The following is a 25418-nucleotide window of genomic DNA, read 5'->3' as shown; positions in this document are numbered from 1 at the left end:
TTTTCTCGCACTTCCTCGCCCCGCCATCTTTCTCACTCTGAGCTGACAGAATGCCTTTGGTCAAAGCAGCTTTGAAAATAGAAATCTCAAAATAGCAGTTCTAAAGTAGGACTTAGAGGTAGGAAGAGAGCAAACTGGGAAAGTGGCTAGAATGCCAGCAATTCCATATTCTTTCAAGGCTCTGACATTTCAGAATATAATGTATAATTTGTAGTGTTAATGAACGTGACCCCTTCATACATAGAAGGAAAATACATGGAACAGCTGTTCTGTGTAAAGTGGTATTGATCTTCTATGTGGGAGCTGGAGATAAAGGTTATATGCAATTTGTGTTTCCGTCAGAGAGATGTTAAGTTACAGTTCCGAGGCAGAAATGAGTGAAGAGCTTGCTGTCGGGGTTGTATTTCTACATAGGTGTCTTGTTTGGCACATTTTGGAATGAGACTGGGATGGTAGAAAGGGAGATGGGGTGGGGCTGCGGGTTGCACCTTGGACACTGCATACATTGAGGGGTCCACGTTGATGCAGTCTTCATGGTAGAGCTGCAGTCAGGTTTACAGCAGGAAGTTGCATGTTCATATCTGTTGAGTTTGAGCTGACTGGTGGCAAGAGACTACTTAAAAAGTCATGTTTATGAGATCTAATGAGAAATAGAAGGGGAAAGGTATGCAAAAGAGGTAGGTGATCAAAGTGCAGGAATGGCAGATGGGGAAGGGTCACCTGGGTCAGAGGCACTGGCAACATCATACTTTGTCGGCTTAGAAATACGAAAATCCTTTGGGTTGACAGCCAAATAATAGATGAGCAGGACATAAGGTATTGGTAGTAGGGGGAGAAAGTGGCATAACAGATAAATTAGACCATTTACATGGGTGTGCTATTGACATCACATGTAGCCTTCCTCTTCCATCTCAACATATGACTTCATCTCCAGTCGTACAGAAAAATTAGCAGCCATCCCATGGGACCTCCTCCATCCTGCTGATCATGAGCCCATTCTTGTATTTGTCCCCTTCTCCTCCTCGCCTGGTACGGGGAGGGGCTCTCCTTCCTCCTCGGGTTCAGTCTCCACTCTGGCACGGAGTCCATGCCCTCCCGCCCTTCCAGGAGCCTGCGAGGATCCTCTCCCCTGCACTCCTTCCCATCATGCGCTCCTGTTTGTTTCTCTCCCACTTGACTGCCCCACCTCTAGGTATTGCCCTGTCACTGTCGTGCATCACAGCCAGTGCTCAGGGGTTGACTTGACTTTCCCACCTTCCACCATTCAGGCCCTGTCATTCCACTAAAGAGTTCTTACCAAAACTGTTTCTAAGTCAGCACACCCGACCTTTCTCTGTCTCCTTACTCGACATCGCAGTAGACCAAATGCTCTGCATTGCTTCCTGTCTTTCTTCTACCTGTCTGATGTGTCTCCTGTGCAAAGTCATGCTCCTGGTAGCCACTGAATGCTAATTATGGGCTCAGCCCCGTGTTCCTTTCTTTCCCTAGATGACCTTTTGTGCAGCTTCATGACCACCTATCAGCAGGTAAGGCAGATTCCTGTCTCTGGCCCACACGCCTCCTGAGCACCAGTTCTGTGTATCGGACTTGCTGACCTTTCTTCTCGGATGTGTCTGTGGCCCCTCAGACTCATCAGGTTCAAGAAGGAATTCATGAGGACCTCCTCCACTGAAAATCACCTTTCTTATTCTATTGCCTCTCTCAGTAAACACTTCATCCGTTTAGCCTGGAGTCGGGAAACCAGAAGTCAACTCCTACTCTGTCACCTTTCCAAAATCTAGTCTGTCACACCAAGTCCTGTGGATTTCGCTTCCTAAACCTCTTGAGTCCATATACTTCTTTCCATCTCTTCTTGTACCTTTGCAGTGCGCCCTTGCCATCACACCGTAGAAGCTTCTCACCCAGTCTCCATGCACCTTCCTTGTCTTCCTGGCCCCTAGTCTACACTGCAGGCAAGCCACTCTTGTCAGAATGCGGATGTGATCTTGTATGTACCAGGTGACTGGTCAGTCCACCAGCTCTTGAAAAACCATTTTCCCACGCACTCGAACGTATTTCAAAGAGAATCAGTCCCCCATGGGGTAGTTTTCCTTGGTAGACAGTTTGTTTCTGTGCTGAGCCAGTCTGCCTCCTTTGAACTTCTCTGTGTCAGTTCCTCTCTGGAACCTGTGGCTTCGTTGGCACCCCGGGTAGGCACATGAAGACCTTTTCCATGTGAAGTGAAGGCAGGAGCCCTCTGGACGGTGAATGTATGTACCCTCATGTTCCATAGGTAAAAGAACCGTATGTGGGGGTTGGGGGGTAAGTCCTTGAGGCTCCTCTGTGTTCTAATTGGGTGAACTGGGAATTTTGAGACAGGCAGCAGGTCCTGTGTGTCCTTGTTTGCAGGGAGCATGCATTCTGATGGACAAAACGGAAAAGGGGAAGAATGAGCAGCTGCTCAGATCTGTTTGTACTGTGCTGGCTGATTAGCTGTGACCTGCAGATGTGGGTCCCATCCTCGGCTCTGCTCTCTGCCTGCTTATGTCTGACTTGGGGCAAATCACTCGCCTCCGGCCTTCTGTTTGCTTGTTAGTATAATGAGGTGGTGCTTATCTATGTGATCTTTGCCGGCTCCTCTGAAAAGACTCCAGTCCATCCTGGCTTGCAGATAAGGAAACTGAGGCCTGAGGTGTGATGACTTCCTTTAAAGCCACACAGCTACTTGGGGCCAATCACAGGCCATATCTCCTGACCCCCCACGCATCAGTCCTTGGAAATCCTACTGTAATATGTTCCTATCCAGAGGCCACAGGTGGGAACTGAGGGAAGTGGGACAATCAAAACATTAAGAATAGCGCAGAAGATGGCACAATGTCCGCATGCCTTGGCACCTGCATTTCACCAATAGGGCCACCTCTTACCTTAGAAGAAGTTCCCACAGGGCTGGTGATCTGGATGCCTGGCCTGGAGCTTAGCTACGGTAAATGGGACCAGAGGGAAGTGATGGCTGTTTGAGGTGGACTTTGTTGACGGCGGCTGGAGATAGCAGCTGACTAGCAGCTGACAGAGGAGGAAGAGGGAAGAGTAACAGACAGCAGATAGCCGCAGGCCCGCATGTCAGCTACTGTTGCCCAGGGCCGCCCATCCCCAGGAGCTGTCTTCGTATCACAGGAGCTGAGTGCTTACCCTGTGGGTTCTTAGTTTGATGTCACGTCTTGATGACAAGATTCCATTCTCTCCTGCATCAGTTTGAGACAGACATCGTAATGAAATTCTAATTAGCCAAATATGGAATGTAAGCGTGGAACTCATTTTATAGAGAAATTTTCTTATGTGAACTACTTTCCCTGATGATAGAGGGGTTGTGACGATGTAACATCAGATATAGTTTATCTGATTGGCACTTGTAAGAAGGGTTCCCGGCAAAAAAGAACTGTTTTTTTGTTGTTGTTGTCCTCCCGTTTGATCTTTCCTTTCCATTCCTTTTTTTTTTTTTTTTTTTTTTTTTTTTTTTTTGTGAGCGGTCATCTGATTTATAAAAAGATGCAACAAAAAGTAAAATGGTACAAGATAATCAGTTTCAAAACATAAAAAAATGAGTGTCTTTAGCCATAGCTCAGAACAGAGGAACTGGGTAAGGAGAATTGCTTGTATGAACTGGCAACAGGAAAAGTTGGTAACGGAGAGCTGAGGAACTCTATTAAGATATAGGAGTGAGGGGCTCCATCCTCATCTGGCATTTGCTCAGTGTCGTCTATATGGTTAGAGATGTCCATGATGGGAACTCCAGCAATCTTCTGGGTCTCGGTCAGCTGATGCCACAGTGTAACACTCTGAATTTCTTCCATACTGAGCAGTCATCTGCATAGTTTGTCTTGTGTGTACGTGGTAATCATTTGAATATTGGCTCTTTCTCAATCCTTAGAGCCTCTTGATACTTTCACCCCGGTTTCTCAGTTTCAGCCATTACACAGTCAGTTGTACAACTGGTACACTTGGCACACAGCCCGTCCATCATTGACCGGTCAAGTTTGGCTTAAATAGAAAAGTTGATAAAGTCAGTACCAACCAGGATGTGGTAAGTCGGCCCAGCTGTGTGTTTATATTGGAAAAAGCAGGAGGGATGTTGGGGGACTTCTCTTTCCTTGAGTGCATGGGATCCTTCTTTTCTTTCTTTTTAGGTTTTAATCTGTCTTTCTCTCAGAGAAGGATCTCAGAGCTAAGCATTCGCTTCCCGGTCACATACTTTCTTGCTTTCTCTTGCTTCCCCGTGTTCACACCATGCCCATTTATCCTTGCTTTTGATTTTCTAATTCAGTCTTTGTAGTACCATAAAACTTATTTAAATAAAATGTTGGCCTACTAAGTTATTGATTATTAGTAAGTTCTTTGTTCAAAATTTGAGAGCAAGTATTATGTAAATACATCTTTTTGTTATTTAACTAGTCTTACAACATTTAGCATCAAATTTCTTGAAACATTTAAACAAATTAATCACAAACTGGGGCTTGGGCTCGCTCTTTCTTTCTTTTTTTTTTAAGTAATCTCTATACCCAACATGGGACTTGAACTCACAACCCTGAGATCAAGACCTGCACGCTCCAGTGACTGAATGAGCCAGGTGCCCTTTGGGCTTTTTGTTTTTAAGTTCCTCAGGTGAGGGGCTGCCTTAGTGGCTCAGAGGGTTAAGCTTCTGTCTTCAGCTCAGGTCATGGTCTCAGGGTCCTGGGATCGAGCCCTGCATGGGACACTCTGCTCAGCATGGAGCATGATTCCCTCCCTCTCTGCCTACTTGTGATCTCTCTGTGTGTCAAATAAATAAATAATATCTTAAAAAAAAAAAGTTCCTTAAGTGATTCTAATGTGTGACCAGTGTCGAGAACTCTAGCACTGGATAATTCCTTTAAATAGCTCAAGAAATTAATTTTGAAAAGCGAACTAAAAGCCTACATAGATTATGATTGGTGTTAAATTGAGGGGAAAAAAGAGATAAAGAGAAGACATCAGCTGGAACAGAGTGTAATTAGGTACTCAAATATTTGTTAGATGGATAAATACATTTACGGAATGTAGGGTTTGTTTTTTTTTTGTCTCTTCATAAATATGTCAAATGGGTATATAAATTCAACAAAGGAGTTTGATATAAAATTGATTAAAATGTTAGAACAGAAGTTTTTTAGAATTTCAGTGTTACTATTTCATGATGCTTTTAAGATGATCTCTCTGTAGATGGTGGGAAGATCTTGTTAGCATATGTTTTTAATTTCTCAAGCTTGAATAATTTAGTCACCGAACAAAGATTTAGAATGAGTTTTGGAAGACACAAGTCCTAGATTATGTCCCCACCTAGCTGGGTCAGAGATTTGAGAGCAGGGGCTGGAGGGATGAGCTCCAAGGACATTTTTGTATACATGCTGATACCTTGGGCGGGAACACTCTTCCCACACTTCCTGTGGCTAGCTCCTTTGTGTCATTTGGATTCAACTCATTGTTCTATATTTCCTGGTTCATCCAAGTTAAAATACATCCCATTTGTCACTCAGACCTTTACTATGTCCTGTTTTCTTTTTAGCTGTGATCACTATTCATTAATCACTATTTGATCACTGTTCATTAATATAATGTTTGTTTACATATTTATTTTCTCATTTCTGCATTAGAATATCTGCTCCTTAAAAGCAGAGACCTTGTCTTTTCTTTTCATGACTGTGTCCCCAGGTCTTAGAGCAGAGCTGGAGTTGCATGATAAATATTTGAGGAATATTTATGGGATATACAGGGACATTTATTCATCTCTGTTGTCCATTGTTTTTCAAGAATGGTTGGAAACACACACATACGTGAGCTCGCACAAACTTTCTATGTCTTTCAACCCCTATGTAGTGTGCAGATTAGTGCTTAACTATTTTGGTTTTTTGTCTCGATGAAATGGGACATGTTTCAGGGCAGAGCTCATAAATTTCATATGCCCTCTTAGTACTTCTCATCATTACAGAGTGATGGTTCTGGGGGATTCTGCTTCTCGTGGAGATAGTATATAGTGATTTTATAAGTCCATGTATCTGGGAAGGAGTGTTTTACTTCTTGGCAGCTTAGAGAACTTCAATCTTTCCAAATTCCATGTAATTTTCATAGCATTAAAGCTACTAATTTCAGATTATTGGTAAGTTTTAAATGATTAATTCCCAGGTTACTTTGAATTAGTCTTTGTTTGCCATCCCTGATTGCAGCTAGTTAGTAAAGTAGCTAAACTTTTAAACTCTACTTGGTTTTAATTTTGAGTGATGTCACTGCTTCTCTCATGGTTAATGGTTCTTAATTACCTGCAGCTTGTCTGGTTAGCTCATTTATTTTCCTGTGTTCCAACATCTCTTGTGATCTCCCAACTTCTGGCCTTTTGGGGGATTTGTACTTGAACTGGGTTCAGATAGGAAATACCCCTGAGTACAAAGAGAAGATATCTTTTCTTCAAGACTTTGGGTTAAATTAAGGGGTGCTCTGAGATTTTAAGGCAAATTGTCACGAGTCAGCCTTTATCTACAGTTACTTATCTCTGTAATCAGATTTTTCTCAAGACACAAAATACACGTACACACAAAATAAAACACAGATACAGTTTAGATGCCGACTCAAATTGTCAGCCAGGGCTGTTGAGTCCACATTTTTTAATCATCCCAGGTGATTGATTATATTAAGTGAATATTAGCAGTTACAAAATAAGTCTACAGTAATACAATGTACTTTTATCATTTTTTTTTACATTAATGGTTTTTGGTTAATTATTCCTGTTTCTTAAAAAATAATTTAAAAATGAAACAAGATGGGATTGGGAGGGAGACAAACCATAAGTGACTCTTAATCTCACAAAACAAACTGAGGGTAGCCGGGGGGAGGGGGTTTGGGAGAAGGGGGTGGGATTATGGAAATTGGGGAGGGTATGTGATTTGGTGAGTGCTGTGAAGTGTGTAAACCTGGTGATTCACAGACCTGTACCCCTGGGGATAAAAATATATGTTTATAAAAAATAAAAAATTAAAAAAAAATAATAATTTAAAAAAATATAGCTCTTCTGTAGTCCAAATGTTTGTGTCCCCTCTCAAAAGTCATATATTGGAGGGACGCCTGGGTGGCTCAGTGGGCTAAGCCTCTGCCTTTGGCTCAGGTCATGATCCCAGGGTCCTGGGATCGAGCCCTGCATCGAGCTTTTTGCTCAGCAGGGAGCCCGCTTCCCTCCCTCTCTCTGCCTGCCTCTCTCCCTACTTGTGATCTCTATCTGTCAAATAAATAAATAAAATCTTAAAAAAAAAAGTCATATGTTGGAACCCTAATCCAAGTGCCAAGTGTAATGACATTTACAGATAAGGCCTTTAAGAGATTATTAGGTCATGGTGGTGGGGCCCTAACAATGGGATTAGTGCCCTTATGAGAAGAGACGGGAGAGAGCCAATGATATGATATATTACATATAATATATGAAATATTATTATAATGCTATATTATTATATCAATAAATGAAATGCAATAAATAAATAAATAAAATTGCAATGCAATAAATAAATAAATTACAATGGAAGATTATTCAGCTTAACAAAGGAAGGAGTGTGGGTGATGTCCCTGGTGGGCCATGCTGGCTCTTGGCTGGGACCTAAGCCAGGCCCGGACTGAAAACCTGCATCGTCCCACCAACTTGGGGTTTCCTGCTATCTGCCCCCCAAAGGACAATGTCCAGTGTCAGAGCATGGGGACAGAAATAGCCTCAGTTAGTTCCTACACGAAGAGTAGCTTTGGAAACTTCTGAAAACCCAACTCATCATCCATCTGGCTATGAAGGGACATCTACAACATTAATCCCATGACCCATGTTTTACTTTGTAGAATTCAAAACATTCAACAAGCTTGTGAATGGTCTATTTATTTGCAAGCTTAGGTTGCTGCTTCTTGCCTTTAAAAGCCAAGCACTGTAGTTGCTCCCGTAGATCGGTACAGTCTTTTACAGTTTTCAAAGCACTTATGAGTTCTTCCCCTATTCTTTACTTCTGAAAAGCAAAATGTGTATCAGCCAATGATGTAATTAGTTTGAACAGAAAAGAACTTTATTGAACATTATCAAGGGCCTTGAAGAATGCCTGGAGGGCCAATGCCATGTTCTGGGGCTGTACCACCGCAGGACTGCCCAGGGGAGATAGTGCAGTGATACCCCAACAGTTGACCCTGGATGGAACCGTGGGCATGGCTGCTCAGAGAACTCCAGTCTTTTGCATCCATCCTTAGAAACAGATCCTACCTACTTGGTGCTTGCTTCTTCTTCTCCCATCAGAGCCTCATGTGGGTGCATCTGATGGGCAGACCTGTATCATTTGCAAAGTAATTTCTGGCTTCTCTTGGGGTAGAAAGTCAACATGGGAAAATTCCTCAGAGGTAGGAAGAGTGTCCAAAGGATGCTGGCTGTTTCAAATTACAACAAACAGGACAAACGATACCACTGACCATCAGAAGTGGGGTTTTAATGTCTTGAAACAGTTATTATTGGGTTTTAATGTTACTGGGAATCATTTACTGTAGGTTCACAAGATATCTGATAAGAGAGCACCTTTTAGATTTCTCTAACCAATAATATCTGCATTCTGATCCTGCAGAAAAAAGTTCTCTGAAAGTGCTGACCAGTTTTGATTGCAATACGATTTCTCAGCTGATTCTTTTCATATCCTATTTGAAGCAGAGCTCAAAAAGCTCTGTACTCAGTGGGTGGTTGTATAATTGTTTTAATTCATTTGTTAAACATAATTATCTTTCCTCACTTCTGTCCTATTCCTTTGATATATGCTCAGCAACTTGGTCCCTAATGGATGTGATTAGAGCTTCCCACGGTGTGCATCATGTGAGGGAAGGGGTGTTACATCGTTAAGGTGGGGACACATCTTCATTTCATGTTTCAGGGACTTAAGCTGTTTCTTTTGACACCTGGGGGCTAAGTTAATGAGAGAGTTCTTTGATAGCTTTATGTGAGCTAATTCTGCTTGTCACATGCTATAGGGGACCTGGAGAAGAGGGAGGAGGTCAGAGAGCAGAAGATAGGTTGGGTGCCTTTGTTCAGTGACCATCCCCTCATGTCAACCACCAACCCAATCATTAACTCTGGGCGTTTAAACACAGACATCCTGAGACAGATCAAAGACAGGTTCTTGGCAACAGGTCAGAACATATTCTTGGGAAAAAGAGTTATGCTAGTGGACCCTTGTGAATCTGAGGTGTCTTCCTCCTAGAGACCTGGGTGTTTTGTAGACAACCTCTCATCCACCTTTTTGCAATGTCCCCGCAAGGCACTTATTCCCAAGTCTGGGAAAACTGAAGAATATTAGACTCTGTGCTCTTAGAGATCAGGGAAGGTGTCAATGAATCATCCTTCTGGGTTCTAACCTAGACTGACAACAGATAAGAACCGAGTTCAATCAAATGTGATAGGTATTGAGGGCTAGATGAGTCAGCATGGCTTAGATTCAAGACCAAAAGAGTCTTGAATCTTCCTGTGCCCTGAATTGAAAAATGGTGCTCAGGGAATAGTGTACCTGGCCCAATCCAGCCATGCTTACCCCAAGAATATGAAGATTTCCGCCTGCATTTTCTTTTGAAAGTTTTATGGTTTTAGCCTTTACATTTAAGTCTACAATCTATTTCCAGTTAATTTTTGGATATAATGTGAGGCAAGAGTGATGATTTGTTTTCCCATACATACATGCAATGATAGAAATGCTTTCCAGCCTGCCGCCAAAAAGAATGGGCCTGGGTCTTTCCTACTGTTTCCTGGCAATGGTCCAGCACAGCTTTCCTTCAGAGCAGTCAAATAACTGAAAGAAAATCCTCAAATTTAACAATCTTGTCTACTGGGTTTCAATGGAAGTTCATGCATTTTATCCACTCCCCCTTTTCAACCTGCTTTCTATAGAGAACATCAATTCACCTGTTGGAAATAAACCTGAAAAAAAAAAAAGGGCAACAAATTAAGCCACTTACAAGAGTGTCACGAAGTACTGACCTTTTATTCTTAACACAGTGACTGGACAGAACCCCTATTTTTGCGAGTAAAAAAGAGCAGGCACCCCTTCCCCATCCTATGCGATGGTGCACTTCAAAGCCTTGTCTAAGCAAATCTTAGAATGTTGAAGTTGTAGTGAACAGAATGTTCATCAGTTTGATGAACGTTGGAAACAGTGGTCTTTGCAGCTTCGGTTTATAACAGTGAGCTTGTGCATTCTTGGATAGCTGTCCATTACTGATGTGTGCCGGATTAGTTTTACAGTTTCACCTGAGGAAGGAAGACTTTATGTTTTATGAAGAGTCCAGAAATTCTGCTTTTAAGGCTAAATGCATACAGCCACATTTATTACACAGAAAGTGCAGCAAGTCTACAAGACCAGAAGCATAAGTACTGATGAATGGATGGAAGCAGTAGCTAGGACTATAGACAATCCTATAGCAAGAGAAGACTGTGATGCTTCCGGATGGTCCAGGAAATCTTCTGGAGGCTTCAGTACCTGGTGTGATCATTTAGTCGTGAAAAGGGCACATCAGAAGGGGTGGTGTGGTGAGCAAGGGCACAGGACAGGAGCCGAGCACATCTGGCAGGTGGCAAGTGGACTGTCACGGTGGGGCCGTGAGAAACTGGGGTCAAGGCAAGCTGCCAGGAGCCAGGAAGCCTCCTGAAAGCCCGAATATCCCAGGATAGCATATTCTCAAATCATGATGATAAGGCTTACGACGATTTAAATGCTGTTAAATGGGAATTTTGCCTTTCAAACCATGCTATACCTTTGATTGTAAGATGTATCCCAATTTCAAAGATGTTAGATTGTGTGGGGGGAAAAGCACAAGTCAGTGTGCTAGCCAGCCTCGGGGAGGACCACGAAGATTTCCACATCCCAGTATCTGCATGTGTGTTGTACCCTCCCACATCTGGTGTGACTAACAGGATATAGCAGAATTGGGGGTAAATCAGTTACAGAATTAGGTTATGAAAGACACTGAGGCTTCTGTTTTGTTCTCTCTCTCTTTTCCTCTCTTTCTTTTCTCTCTCTCTCTCTCTCCTTTCTTCTTCTATTCCCCCTTTCCTTCCCTCTCACTCCCACCCTTTCTCTCTCTTTCTCATTTATCATTAGCTCTTGTGGAAACGCAGGTATCCCTGTAGATACCCGGGTGGCAAGGAACTGAAGCCCTCCACACCTGCCACCTGCACAGAATTGAGGTCTGTCCATCATCACATGTCCTTCAAACAGCTGCAGCCGGCTATTTGATGGCAATCTCATGAGATACCTCAAGGCAGAAACACATAGCTCGACAGCTTCCAGGTGCCTGACCTTCAGAAACGGTGTGAGATCATAAGTACTTAAATATATAGGTTGGGCTGCTAAGTTTGGGGGTAATTCATTGCAAAGCAATAGAGGAACGATTCTATACAAAGACTCAAAATATGCCTTATTCCGTATGTGTACTCAGCGTAGGTCTGACGTTCAGAAAGAGATATGCCTGCCTGAGGCTGCTTAGAACATGCAGTACCTCAGAGCAGGGGGAGACATTAAAGAGAGGTAACAAAAAATGGGGAAAGGGAATGTAGACATACAAAGAAGAACCATTTTGCTTTTCTAGGTCCTTCTTTTTAAAGAGTGGAAAATATACTTTCGTAGAAAGAAATAAACACAGAAGGAAAGAGTAGGATGAAAGTTACCTTTATCAGCCTATAAACAGATACTCAAACCAAAAACACTGGAAACTGAAAAAAGGTGCCAACTGTTTTTAAAGAAATGGCACACGACGTTAGGTATGAATAACTTTCATGCAAATTGAAGAGGTAGACGTGGTCGAATTGTTCAGGAGGCACCAAAAGAATGTGAATAACATTCTATTGAAAGGAAGGAAGACTGAGATTCTGAAAAAATATTTTATTAGGTAAAAGAATGAATAAATAAATGTATATATATATGTATATATATACATATATATATAAGTTTTCTAGGTTTGCTATTTCAAGATACCAGAAGCCTGGAGGCTGAAACCACAGAAGTGGACAGTGTCACATTTCTAGAGGCTACAGTGTTGGTAGAACATGCTCCTTTTGTAGGTATTGTGGATGGATCTACTCCAGGCCCCTTTTCCAGCTTGAAGCGTTGCTCTGGCTTTGGACTTCTTCACCGGGCCTTCTCCCTCAGTGCATATCTGTGTATCCGCACTCTCCCTTCTTAGAAGTGCACAAGTCCTCCCGAATTGGAGGCCCAGTCTACAAAAATATGACCTCATCCTAGCTAGTGACATCTCCAGGGACCCTATTTCCAAATAAGGTCATGCTCCCAGGTGCTGGGGTTTAGGACTGGGATACTTCATATGCATAAACACACACACACACACACACACACACACACACGTGTGTGTGTGTATATGTATTCCTATATATATCTATGTGTATAGATAGAAAGGGAGGAAGGAATAGATGGGAAAAAGAAAATACGCCTAGCGAGTTAGTAGACTTCATCTTTAACTTTTCAACAATGACCTTCAGAATGAACGACTGAAATTCTATTGAAAGAAAAGACCTGGATAGGTCAGTGAAAAATAAACTCTACATAGGGGGATGCAGAGGCTAGTATAGATTTTGTGGAAAGAGAAAGGATGAAAAGGGCTAGTCCGTATGTACCCAAAGGAATCCTCAAAGGCTGCTTTTCCGAGGTCTTGAGAAGAGACAATGGAAAGACACCCGATCCGTGAACAGAGAAAGAAACCATTGCAGAACAACAAGGGATCCTTTTAGAAAGACATGGCTATCCTCAAGGTGTCTGCATGCGATGAGAAAACTCCCTGAGATCCACCACATTCAAGCCCATCCAACAAGGCTCCAGACACTTTGGAAAGCTTGTCTTTCTTTCATGGAGAGAGAATGAGTGAGAGAGAGCACGAGAGAGGAGATGGTCAGTGGGAGAAGCCGACTCCCCAAGGATCTGGGAGCCGGAGGTGGTAGGAGATCCTGCCTGCCCGGGGTCATGACCTGATCCCAAGGCAGTCGATGAACTAACCGAGCCACGCAGGTGCCCGTCTCCAGAAATGGGTCAACAACAGCTGAGGAGCACCTGGGCGGCACCTTCAGTGAAGTGCCCAACTCTGGGTTCTGGCTCAGGGGTTGATCTCAGGCTCTTGAGATTGAGCCCTGAGGCTAGCTCTCGGTTCAGGTCAGAGTCCACTAGGTCTCTCTTCGGGTCCTGCCCTTCCCCCCTTCCCCATGAAGAGTGCTCTTGCCCTGAAACCAACTAGGAAAAGCATTCACAGAAATAAACAATGTTTGAGAGGGGGTGTAATGCCAACTGAATATTACCCCCATTTAAAAGACCACCAGAGACGTGAGTCAAAGCCAAGCAACAAGTGTCGTTTATTGCAGGTTCGAACCTGACCTCTGCGCTGCTCGTTGCCAATAACGCCGAGAGGTCCGGAGCTGGGTCGGTGCAGAATTTTTATAGACAGATACAAACAAGTTTCGGGTGGGGCTGAGCTGATTGATTGATAGTTTGAACAGGCATACTTGGCGTCAGTGGATTGGGTCAGGGGACCCGCACGCGAAAGCAGACAAAGCAATCTTACAGAAGCAGAACCGGCCGGTTAGCCCACGCATGCGGAAAAAAAAGCACTATCAGGATATTGAAGGCCTGGTTACTATCAAGCCAAGGCCACTTTCTCTCTAATGAGGCACTAACATAATGACAATTGGGAGTCTCCTGGTGAAATGTTACATTCCGGCTATCAAAGGTAAGGTAACTTCTTTGTTGTAAATTTCAAGGACATTTGCAAACCTAGGGAGACTCCTACCCTGCAGGACTGTGATTTCTGCAAGTTATCTATTTATCATTTTATGGCAGTCAGGGGTGCCTGAGGAATGCTACACATATGGAGGGGAGCGGGTGAGGGGGGGGTGCAAGGCGCCAGCTTTTGCTTTGTCCTCAGCCAGCCTCCTGCTCCTTCATTCCCCCCTGAACAATTTTGACCCTTACATCTTTAAGGGGGTTGAAGGTGGAAGGTCTCATCTTCTGTAACTTCTTCGTGCTGAATGGGGGCGTAGAGCTGTCCCTACCTACTGGGGTCAATATTGATCAGGGTAGGAATGTATAAGGGAGTTACGAAAGGTGGAGGCAGCTGAATCCAGCGCTGACAGTGAAGAGGCGTCCTCGCGTGCAATAAGGATCGTCTGTCGTGGTGTAGTCATTGCAGCAATGGAGTCTCGGCACCAAGTAGAGAAAGATGGAACAAAGCAACATATTAAGGTTAATAAGGCGATAAGAATAAGAAGCCCGAAAAGGAGATTTGGCCATAGCCCTCCTCCAAGCCAGGAACTTAACCAATCACTAAAAGAGAGAGAGGGACCTTGTAGAGCCTTAATCTGGGCATTCATATCCTTAATTAGTCCTGTGATACTTTTGTGATAGTCTGGGATGTACAAACAACATTCTGTCTTGATAATTGCACATGTGCCACCCTGGGCTGCTTTCAGGACATCTAAGGCCATCCTATTTTGTAGGACTGCCTTGCGTATCTGTGACAATTCGGTATTAAGTAGGGAGATGCCATTTAGTGAATCATTGAGTGCCTTTGTAGTATATTTATTAAAGGCTTCTACATGACACATGACATCCTCTAGTCCCGCAGATGGAACAAAAATGGATGCTAAGTGATCATACCATTTAAAAACAGATCGCGTCCATCTTTATTTCAAGTTGGGGAGATTAGCTGGGGTTGTAATGGTTTTAGTAATGCACCCATGAATTCAGGGAAATCCTAAAGTACAGCGACCTATCTACCCTGGAGGAAGCCAGGGCCACAAGTTGGTTCCACATATCCAGTGGGTTCCGTTTGGAGCTGGCCATCTGATGCCAGGTCGCCTTGCCCAGTCAGTAGCAAACCAGTCAGTAGCCTGAAGTACTATTATTTGGGGACACATTTCTAGTGAGCCATCCTAGACATCGTGTGTTATTTGCCCAATACCACTCGTATGATTCCTTTGTTCCCAGCATAAAACTGCCTTCTGACTGAGCTGTCCAATCGTGGGTGTAAGCCACAGATATGTATCTCAGATGCCATCCTTAGTATATGCCATCCTTAGTATATGCCATCCTTAGTATAGCGATAAGGAGGGTTTTGAAACTTAGGCCCATATTTGATTGGGGATTTATGGCTTGATAGCAATCCCCTTTCTTCCAAAGAGCTCCATGGGCATGTAGCATATTTGGAATCAGTATAAATGTTAATTCTTAGGCTTTGGCAATTGCAAAGTGCAAGTGAGCACTATGGCACACCTAGCTTTTCTTATTCTTTCTATGAAAACTACTGTCATCAGAAAACCAACTGTCATTCGTATTTTTAACAGGGGCATCTTAAATCTGGACAAATAGAGTAAGTAAGATCAATAACCTCTGAACATTTTTGCTCTATAGAGAAAGAAGTACAATGGTCAAGTTCAGGCATACAGGTAACTAGGTTTAAAGTTTGACAAATTTTAAGTATTATTTCTGGCATATCTATAAGCATAGTCCAATATTTAATTAGATGGCCTCTATAATCCATTGGTGGCCTTTGGCTTCTAAGACAAATCTGGACCTGATGTGAAGTTATTACAGTCAGGTACTGTTCCATAGTGAGCTTTGAGGTGCCTTTTATGAGGTCTGTTCTATGCTTAGCTAAAGCATCTGTTTGCAATCGCACCTCAACAGAGGTGGCCTCTAGGATAAATATGACTAAGGGATGAAACCAATAAGAAGACCTTTGAGTGGTCCAGCCTTAACAATATCCTGATTACAGAGGATCACTGGCAAGTGAGAATACTTGTCAAGAGATAAGGGGAGTCCCCCATGCATCATACAATCCACTCATAAACAAAGTGGGGTCATCCATTGTCTCCACAAGTCCATAATTAATCCTATGGAGTGCAATAGGCTGGCTTTTAGGCAATTTCATTATCCCAGCCACACATAAGGTGTTAGTTAAGTTATACAATTGTAAGGGAATCAATCCCATTTTCCAGTTGTTTAATCATGTGTGAGGGGGTTCTACTAATATCCCCACAAAATAAAAAAGCAAGAAGATCATCTAAATGAGCTATTGTGTAACTTCTCTGAAATTTACCGCAAATTGTTTAGCTTAGGTAAACAAACATTTAAAGACAATCAAATCTAGAATTTAACATCCATAAAGATGTGTTACTAAAACAATTTTTCTCTCTAAAATAACCCTCATTTACAGAGATAGCCAAATCAGGACTAATACACTTGTGAAACATGTCCAGTTTTAACAAACTTGGCCCATTATTTACATAAGCTCAGCAAGAACAGTTGAGTGTGATCATATAGATCTTTTAGAATCTGCTTTGCTGGAACTTCTTATAAGGAATCTCTGGGTTGAACTTTTAGTAGCCTCTCCGGGCCAGAAGCCAAGCCCTGTACTTGCCATCAGGCATGCCTGCAATACCTGTTGATTTGGGCGAGTTCCTCTTCTGAGTTTCCGCACCTACCAAAGAGTGACATTCTTTACTCACCTGGTGAGGCTGCTGGGAACTCTGTAAGCAAGGTATCAGGCCAACAGTCCCAAGGGGCTTTATGGCTCCAGGTTTCATAAAGTCAACGTTAGTTCCTAAAAGCTGTCTGGTCATATCTGAGTCTATGCATGTCTTTCTCAAATATGACATTCCAGTCAAAGCCTTGGTAAAATAACCAGTTCTCAATGGTGTCCTGTTAAAGGAGAGCAGATTCTTATTGAACTTATGCAAATGACTGATTGCCATGGAAGAAAGAATACTTACTGAGACCTTTTGGTTTCAGAGGGTTCATATAGAGAGAAAATTTGAATGCCTTGAGCACTTTTACAACTCTATAAGTTACAGATAACTTAAGAAAAAGTATCCCTAGTCTGGAAGAGCAAACATTAGAGAGAACCAGGAATGTTTAAAGTAAGACAAAACATTAAGAGACACAACATTATAATCTTTTAGTTCATTTAGTCCCATGTTACTAAATCTGGTGAATGCGGCTTTAGTTAGTTTTGGAAATTCTTACCCATTTCAGTTTTAGGATTTTCAAGTATATCAAATATCTGTATTTGTCCTGAAAGTCCTTTATAGGAATCTCCTTGAAGATAAAACTCATTTTACAAGAGAATTAAAACAATTATAAATGACAAAAACTCAGAATGGATATGGTTAGATCTAAAGAGACACGGGAGTTTACAATTTAGCTGCAAGTAAATCAGGTTATTTCTGTGATACATAACATTTCCATAATTACAATATCAAGCGATGATCTCTCTAAACATTAAAACTTTAGGAAGTGCATAGAATCTCTAGAATAGTTATAGTATTTTCCCAAATGTAATCCAAGGTTTATCATTGGTTCAGTAGTATTTCACGATAAACTTCACATACCAAGGAAAAGCCCGAGTTAAAGAGATTTACAATTTAAATCTTGTCAACATTTGCTAAAATCTTAGAAAGTTTTGAAGCAAATGCCTAAATATAATTAGGGATGTTAAACACCTGATAAAACAAAACATAGAAACTGGTTTTTCTGGGCAGGCAAAGAGAAAATCACTTACATTCTCGTAACAGGAGATCAATTAATCTAATAAAACTTTATCCTTTGAACAGAGAATTTCAGTCTTGTACTAATGTAATGTACCTTTAAAACCCATTCATTTAGGACAAAATTACCTTCCCTTACCTTCAACAAAATGTATTCCCATTCCTTAAATCTTTCTTACATATCTGCAACTTTCTTACATACAGAGTTTCCCTTATTTCCATCAGTCTTAGTTACACTAAGCAGAACTTTGTATTCTTAGAAACACCTTTAGTTATTAACCAATTGTGAACTGTTACACAACAGAATTCTTCAGGTGGCAAATTTATGAATCAGTTAAGTGGCAAACAAGTTTACCAACAGATTTAAATACTCTTAGTTTCTTTGCAGAAAGAAGTCAAAAGCACAAACCTACTTCCAATAATTAACGACTTAGCATTTTATCCTGTTTGGTAAAGACCTAGATGTCCACAATTTAATTCCATTTGTCATCCAAGCAAAACTTTAAAACTTTCAGATTACCAAAGACTTTGAAAGCTACTTCAGCAATTACCCATTAGAACTTTGAGACAGACAATTAACCTTCAGTTTAGTTATTTCTTTGCTAACAAATTTTAATAAATAACATGAGCTTATTTGACCTTCAGTAAACCTCGAAGTTTCACATTTACTGCTGATAACTTAAAAGACAGGTCTTATCTTAATTAAACCAACAAACTTAACTTAGTTCCAACACTGATTTACTTTCCACCTGGGCCCACTCCACTTTGAATGTTTACCTGAGACATGCGTGGGAAGATCTGGAGTGGGGCGTGTTAGGTCCAGGGGGTGCTCTTCTTGCTCCTTGACAGTGAAGAGAGAAGGAGCTGTGGTGCATGATCTAGAGGCCAGTCATGCAGGCTGCACACACGTTGGTACAGAAACACGTAAGGGGGAAACAGAAGAAACAAAGCGCTGCCAGGAGGCAGAGAAAAGATTCCCGGTTTTAGAGCTCATAAGGCCCAACAGAGGAGAAGACACCATGCTTTCCCATCAGCCAGGGGGGAGGGGTTAGGCAGTCCAAGTCAGGCCAGAGAACACAGGGAAACTTCCCCGAAACAAAGAGAGTTTCGGCAGCTGCTTGGGAATATTCCTTATAGTCTCTGTCTCGAGTTAGACCAACCCCAGTTGGCTCCAGTTATAGCCATTAACATGGGAAGTGAGTGAGGGAGAAGCCCCCACATCTATTAGGAGTAACAGAGAGAAATAAATCCAGAGTCCCCTTTGCTAGGGATGGCCCAGCAACCTGGGTTTACTAGAAGAAGTCTTATTTACATAATTATCATCCAATATGTCAGGAGGAAACTTACTAGCTGACTCATTGAATCTGGTTTTAGCTCTTAATACCTATCTCTTATATTCCCTCCCGATATGTACGATGTTGCAGACAAGGGGAGAGGGATCTTTCAGGTGCTGTCCTGCTCGCGTCCCTCGCGGGAACTTAGGAGCGTCTTAGCTAAGGTCTATCTGTATAAACCCCGGACCAGGCTACTCCATGGAGTAGATGACCGTTATGCTGTATGACGCTCCACGAGACTCAGGGTGCTGTCCACTCAGACTCCGAAGCCGAAGGCGGTGGAGCCACACAAACACATTCATACAGTCAGGCATTCCTCAGATTCAAATGGGTTAGACACCCTCCCGTTAAACAGAATGTAACCTTCATGACCAGTACAAGGAACATATATCCACATTTAAAGACATAACATGGAGACATACATGAAGACATACATTGTTGGCCTCCGAGGTGGGGCTCGAACCCACGATCTCTGCGAGGCCCTCCTGGCCCCCGAGGTGGGACTCGAACCCACGATCTCTGAGAAGCCGTCTCGGCCCCTGAGGTGGGACTTGAACCCACGATCTCTGAGAAGCCATTCCCGCCGGGCACGAGGGATGCCTCCCCATTGGCCCACTGGCAACCCTATAGCGCATCCGCCAGGGTGTATTTGCCAGCCACCGTCCTGGGACTCTAACCCAGGTCCTGGGACTCTAACCCAGGAAAAATCACAGAAAGGACAAGACACACAAGACATACATAAGAACAAAGCATACGAAAAACATAGAGACAAAAGACAAAGCCCGCTTTCTTACCGATCGGTTGCAGTGACCCATTGACCAGTTGTCTGGTGGGCTTGAAGGGGAGATCTCGGTGGGACCTCCAAATGTATTGCCAACTGAATATTACCCCCACCTTAAAAGACCACCAGAGACATGAGTCAAAGCCAAGCAGCAAGGGTCGTTTATTGCAGGTTCGAACCTGGACTTCTGCGCCGCTCGTTGCCGATAACGCCGAGAGGTCCGGAGCTGGGTCACTGCAGGATTTTTATAGACAGATACAAACAAGTTTCGGGTGGGGCTGAGCTGATTGATTGATAGTTTGAACAGGCATACTTGGCGTCCGTGGATTGGGTCAGGGGACACGCGTGCGAAAGCAGACAAAGCAATCTTACAGAAGCAGAACTGGCCGGTTAGCCCACGCATGCGAAAAAAAAGCACTATCAGGATATTGAAGGCCTGGTTACTATCAAGCCAAGGCCACTTTCCCTCTAATGAGGCACTAACATAAAGACAATTGGGAGTCTCCTGGTGAAATGTTACATTCCAGCTATCAAAGGTAAGGTGACTTCTTTGTTGTAAATCTCAAGGACATTTGCAAACCAAGGAAGATTCCTACCCTGCAGGACTGTGATTTTTGCAAGTTAACTATTTATCATTTTATGGCAGTCAGGGGTGCCTGAGGAATGCTACAAATATGGAGGGGAGCAGGTGAAGGGGGCGGTGCAAGGCGCCAGCTTTTGCTTTGTACTCAGCCAGTCTCCTGCTCCTTCACTTCACATCAGCACCTACTGCTCTCCTCTCCTGGTGGTCTCTCGGGAAGGGGTCTTCTCTAGGTCTTCTAGCAGGAGATGGGCACTTCCCCTCTACCCCTGTTGCCGGACCAACCTTAACTATCCTGCAGGGTCAGGTCGGACTGGCCTTCTTTTATCTGTTGTTCTCTTCTGAATGGTTAGTTTTTCATAGATACCATGCTTTGCTTTTGTCAGGATTTACCCTGGACTATCAAAACCCTTTTCTTGTGCCAGTGAAGCCTAAGAAACACCCTGATGAGAGAACCAGGAACTCGAACAGATCATATTTATCCTGAATGTTCCATCCAAAATGAAAAATACATTTCTGAGGAGCCTCAGGATCTCTGAGAAGGGAAGTTTCACCAACTCTGTCATGTAGGGGCATCAATTCCGATTCTGTGTCAGTTTTCCTACTTTCCCAGCTAGTAATTCTCTACCTCAGAAAGCCCACTCTCAACCGTTTCCTCTCTCAAAGGCAGTTGCTCTTAGAGTCTGCACATGGCACTTGGGGCCTGCTGGTCGTTGGCTACTGCCCTCTGTACCTTGGGTCTAACAGCTGCGGGGCATCAAGATGAGAACGTCTCTTGTTCTAAGACTTAATATAGTTTGGGGCACATGGTAAGCAATAATCACTTTTTTTGTTGATCCAAGTGTTCGACCTTTCTTAATTATTCTAGTACCACAGTTTACTTGTTCTAAGAGTTGTCCTCCCCCAGCAATTTTAATATCTCTTAAGGTGGCACTCACCTTGCACTTGATGACATATCCTAGTTTAACTGACAGCATTTCTCTTTCTTAGTCGAGCATAAACTATAGTGCATGTTACCCTTGATGAAAGCTAGGATGCAATTAAATACTCTATTATGGTTACGATTCTGATATTTGAAATCCTCTGATAGCTCCCTGTGCCCCCACAGTGTAGTACCTCACCTCCTAGGCATAGTGTACAAACCATCTCACCCCCAGTGTTAACCCCGGGGCTCAGCCTCCATCCTCAGGTGATGCTGCCAGATCAGCTGTCGGTTGTCAGGAACTTGCTGTAGTTTCCTGAATGCACTGTGCTGCCTCCTGGCACTTTGAAACTTGACACACTCATCCTCATTCTTCGCTTTGCCCTTGTCTATCAGCTCCCCTGAAAATCTGTTCCTAAGTGGCTTTTCCCAGCTCCAACCTACCCTTGGCAGTCTTTTCTCTCTCTGTGGTAAAGCCTGCAACACTGCACCATGGACATGCCGGTTGTCCCCCTGAGAAGAGAAAGGGGACAGTGAGGTTCCCCCAGCATTTGCAGCTCTAGTGCAGAGCCCCATGCCTGGCTTGCAGGAAATGCCAAATCATGAAGGCAAACGGAGATCATCCTCTGGCTAAAACCAGCTCTTCTTTGCCTACCGCAGGATCTGGATCAATAAAGAGCAGCCAGTTATTATTGCTGTTTTTCTAGGGATTTTTTCCCCATATATTTCCCAGGTCTTTACTCTTTTTATAGCACTTTAATTCAGGTTTCAACCACTTCCTAGTCAGATCAGGTGAAATCATTTTCCTTCCCATACCCTCGATGCATTTCACACCTAGTAATTCTTTTTTTAAAGATCTTATTTACCCATTTGACAGACAGATCACAAGTAGGTAGAGAGGCAGACAGACAGAGAGGGGGTAAGCAGGCTCGCCACTGAGCAGAGAGCCCAATGTGGGGATCCATCGCAGGACGCTGAAATCATGAACTGAGCCGAAGGCAGAAGCCTAAACCACTGAGCCACCCAGGAGCCCCATATCTGGTAATTTTTAATCAACGTGGATTTGCTGCATCAAATAGTTCCTCCTTCTTTAAATATAAATATATAAATATATTGATCAAATCACACGCATGTCTTAGGAGAATGTCATACCTTTAGTAGCAAACTTGAAATCTTGGCCATTGGTTTTGATTTTTGTTTTGGTTTGATTTGGTTCGGTTTTTGTAATTTTAAAAATCCTTCCAGCCCTTGGCTCTGTCTGACCTGATTGCTTTCAGCTGTTTCTGCCACAAATTTATCCCGGCAGCGAAAGCTCTCATTGTTTACAGTGGCGTCCCCTTCTGAACACTTTGTTAATAAAAAACTTTTTTTTCTTTTTTCTTTTTTTTCTTTTTTTTTTTTTTTTGGCTATGGTAAAGTGGAACAACAATGAGGTATTTCAAAGAGGTGAACCACAGATAAATTTCTCTAAGGGTGGGATGAGGGTTACTCAAAAGGAACTTGACAAGGCTTTTAAAGATATCGACAATCAGCAACATCTTCCTAGGAACAACGCAAAAGGCAAGGGAAGCAAAGGAAAAAATGAACTATTGGGATTTCATCAAGATCAAAATCTTTTGCACAGCAAAGGAAACAGTTAACAAAATCAAAAGACAACTGACAGAATGGGAGAAGATATTTGCAAACGACATATCAGATAAAGGACTAGTGTCCAGAATCTATAAAGAACTTAGCAAACTCAACACCCAAAGAACAAATAATCCAATCAAGAAATGGGCAGAGGACATGAACAGACATTTCTGCAAAGAAGACATCCAGATGGCCAACAGACACATGAAAAAGTGCTCCATATCACTCGGCATCAGGGAAATACAAATCAAAACCACAATGCGATATCACCTCACACCAGTCAGAATGGCTAAAATCAACAAGTCAGGAAATGACAGATGCTGGCGAGGATGCGGAGAAAGGGGAACCCTCCGACACTGTTGGTGGGAATGCAAGCTGGTGCAACCACTCTGGAAAACAGCATGGAGGTTCCTCAAAATGTTGAAAATAGAACTGCCCTATGACCCAGCAATTGCACTATTGGGTATTTACCCTAAACATACAAATGTAGTGATCCACAGGGGCACATGCACCCGAATGTTTATAGCAGCAATGTCTACAATAGCCAAACTATGGAAAGAACCTAGATGTCCGTCAACAGATGAATGGATCAAGAAGATGTGGTATATATACACAATGGAATACTATGCAGCCATCAAAAGAAATGAAATCTTGCCATTTGCGACAACATGGATGGAACTAGAGCGTATCATGCTTAGCGAAATAAGTCAAGCAGAGAAAGACAACTATCATATGATCTCCCTGATATGAGGAAGTGGTGATGCAAAATGGGGGCTTAAGTGGGTACGAGAAGAATAAATGAAAGAAGATGGAATTGGGAGGGAGACAAACCATAAGTGACTCTTAATCTCACAAAACAAACTGAGGGTTGCTGGGGGGAGGGGGTTAGGGAGAAGGGGGTGGGATTATGGACATTGGGGAGGGTATGTGCTTTGGTGAGTGCTGTGAAGTGTGTAAACCTGGTGATTCACAGACCTGTACCCCTGGGGATAAAAATATATGTTTATAAAAAATAAAAAATTAAAAAAAATTAAAAAAATTAAAAATAAAAAAAATAATAAAAGCAACATACAATGAAAAAAAAAAAGATATCGACAATCATTATAACATAACGTGACTGATTATTACCCTGCTCTTAACTGGGCAAACACTTGTTGGCTTCCAAGAAAGACTAACATTGTTGAGATGGTTCTTGCGGCCTTCTAGCACAGGGTCTCATGAGCCAGGGATTCTAGCCACTGGCTGTGCAAGGCATGAGTCCTGTTAGTGATTCTATTTTTTCCTCGCAGAATGGGCCTTTCTACATTCCAGGTCCTTTCTACCCCAATAAATAATGCGGTGATTCTCTCAGTGAGTTATACTTTTGGCTTAAATAGCCAACTGTCTCTTTAAAAGGACTTTTGTTTAAAGTCCTTTAAAAAAAAGTTCTTTCAAAAAAATCTTTTTTTAAATTTTTTTATTTTTTAATCCCATATGTTTACTCTGATCCTGGAACTTTGTCATTTTGACCTTCTCTGCTGATTAAAATATTCTTCATCATCAGCATCTACTGCTCTCCTCTCCTGGTGGTAATCTCCGAAAGGGGTCTTCTCTAGCTCTTCTAGCAGGAGATGGGTACTTCCCCTCTACCCCTGTTGCTGGACCAACCTTACCTGAAAGACCGTAGAGGACCCGCACCCAAGGACGCACTCAGAGACCTCTGGATGCAATAAGCAAGAGGATTTTATTCGGGCATGCTTGGACTCCCAGGGACACTTGACCATGAAATCCGTGAAGGATGGGTCAGTGTCTGAGAGCCCTGATCTGTTTACAGTCCATTACATCAGAGCTCTCACTTTTCTAGCCAGTAATTTCAAAGCATTACAGTAAGGCCTACACACAGGTAGCCAATCCTTTAAAATCAACCATACATTCTGGCCTGTCACCGTTCAGGTAGTGTACAGTAGAGGGTACATGTTGAATTGCACGTTTCTAACCTTTATCTGTATACGTGCTGAACCGCACGTCTCCAGCTAGCGTACGTGCTGAACCGCTCGTCTCGGCCTTGGTACGGGAGACAACCCTTATCAATTTTATTTAGTAGTAGGGGAAATTCTTAACAGGGGAAGGGTATAACTTTATTTGATTACACAGCGAGCGAGGGTTTAAGCAATTTTTCATTTCTTAGCAAAGCATTAGAAGCATTATTATACAGAAGCCAGAAACAGCTGGGGTAAACACAGATTTTTGCTAATTGTTATCCTATTATGCTGCTTGCTGACTGCCTTATCTATGGTCAGCTGGCCACAGTTTCTTAGCATAAGCTGGTTATAAAAAGAATGTTAAAACTTATAGGCTATACTATAGTTCTGACCTGGGGTCCTTCATTCCCCCCTTTTTCTTTATCATGGATATAATCTTATATCCATCTGTTTTGTTCTTCAATTGAGTCCTTTTGGGACTCTACTTGTTTAAGTAGTTGGTATTGCTGAGTCAAGACCATAGTCTGAACAACAGACAGGCGATCTTTATTGAATTGTATTAACCTGTTTAAGACAAAGGACCAAAAGTTAGAATTAATAACAGAATGATGAGAGGGCCCGTTATAGATGACA

The 25418-nt window shown here is 42.6% G+C and overlaps 1 pseudogene; it reads right to left on the bottom strand.

Moving 5' to 3' along the window:
* Positions 1 to 3103: 3103 nt before the first annotated feature.
* On the bottom strand, positions 3104 to 19727 carry LOC131827876 (rRNA-processing protein FCF1 homolog; annotated as a pseudogene).
* Between the last annotated feature and the right edge of the window lie 5691 nt (positions 19728 to 25418).

Source organism: Mustela lutreola, chromosome 3 (assembly GCF_030435805.1).
Source record: "Mustela lutreola isolate mMusLut2 chromosome 3, mMusLut2.pri, whole genome shotgun sequence".
NCBI lineage: Eukaryota > Metazoa > Chordata > Mammalia > Carnivora > Mustelidae > Mustela > Mustela lutreola.
This window is presented reverse-complemented; position numbering and strand designations above follow the sequence as displayed.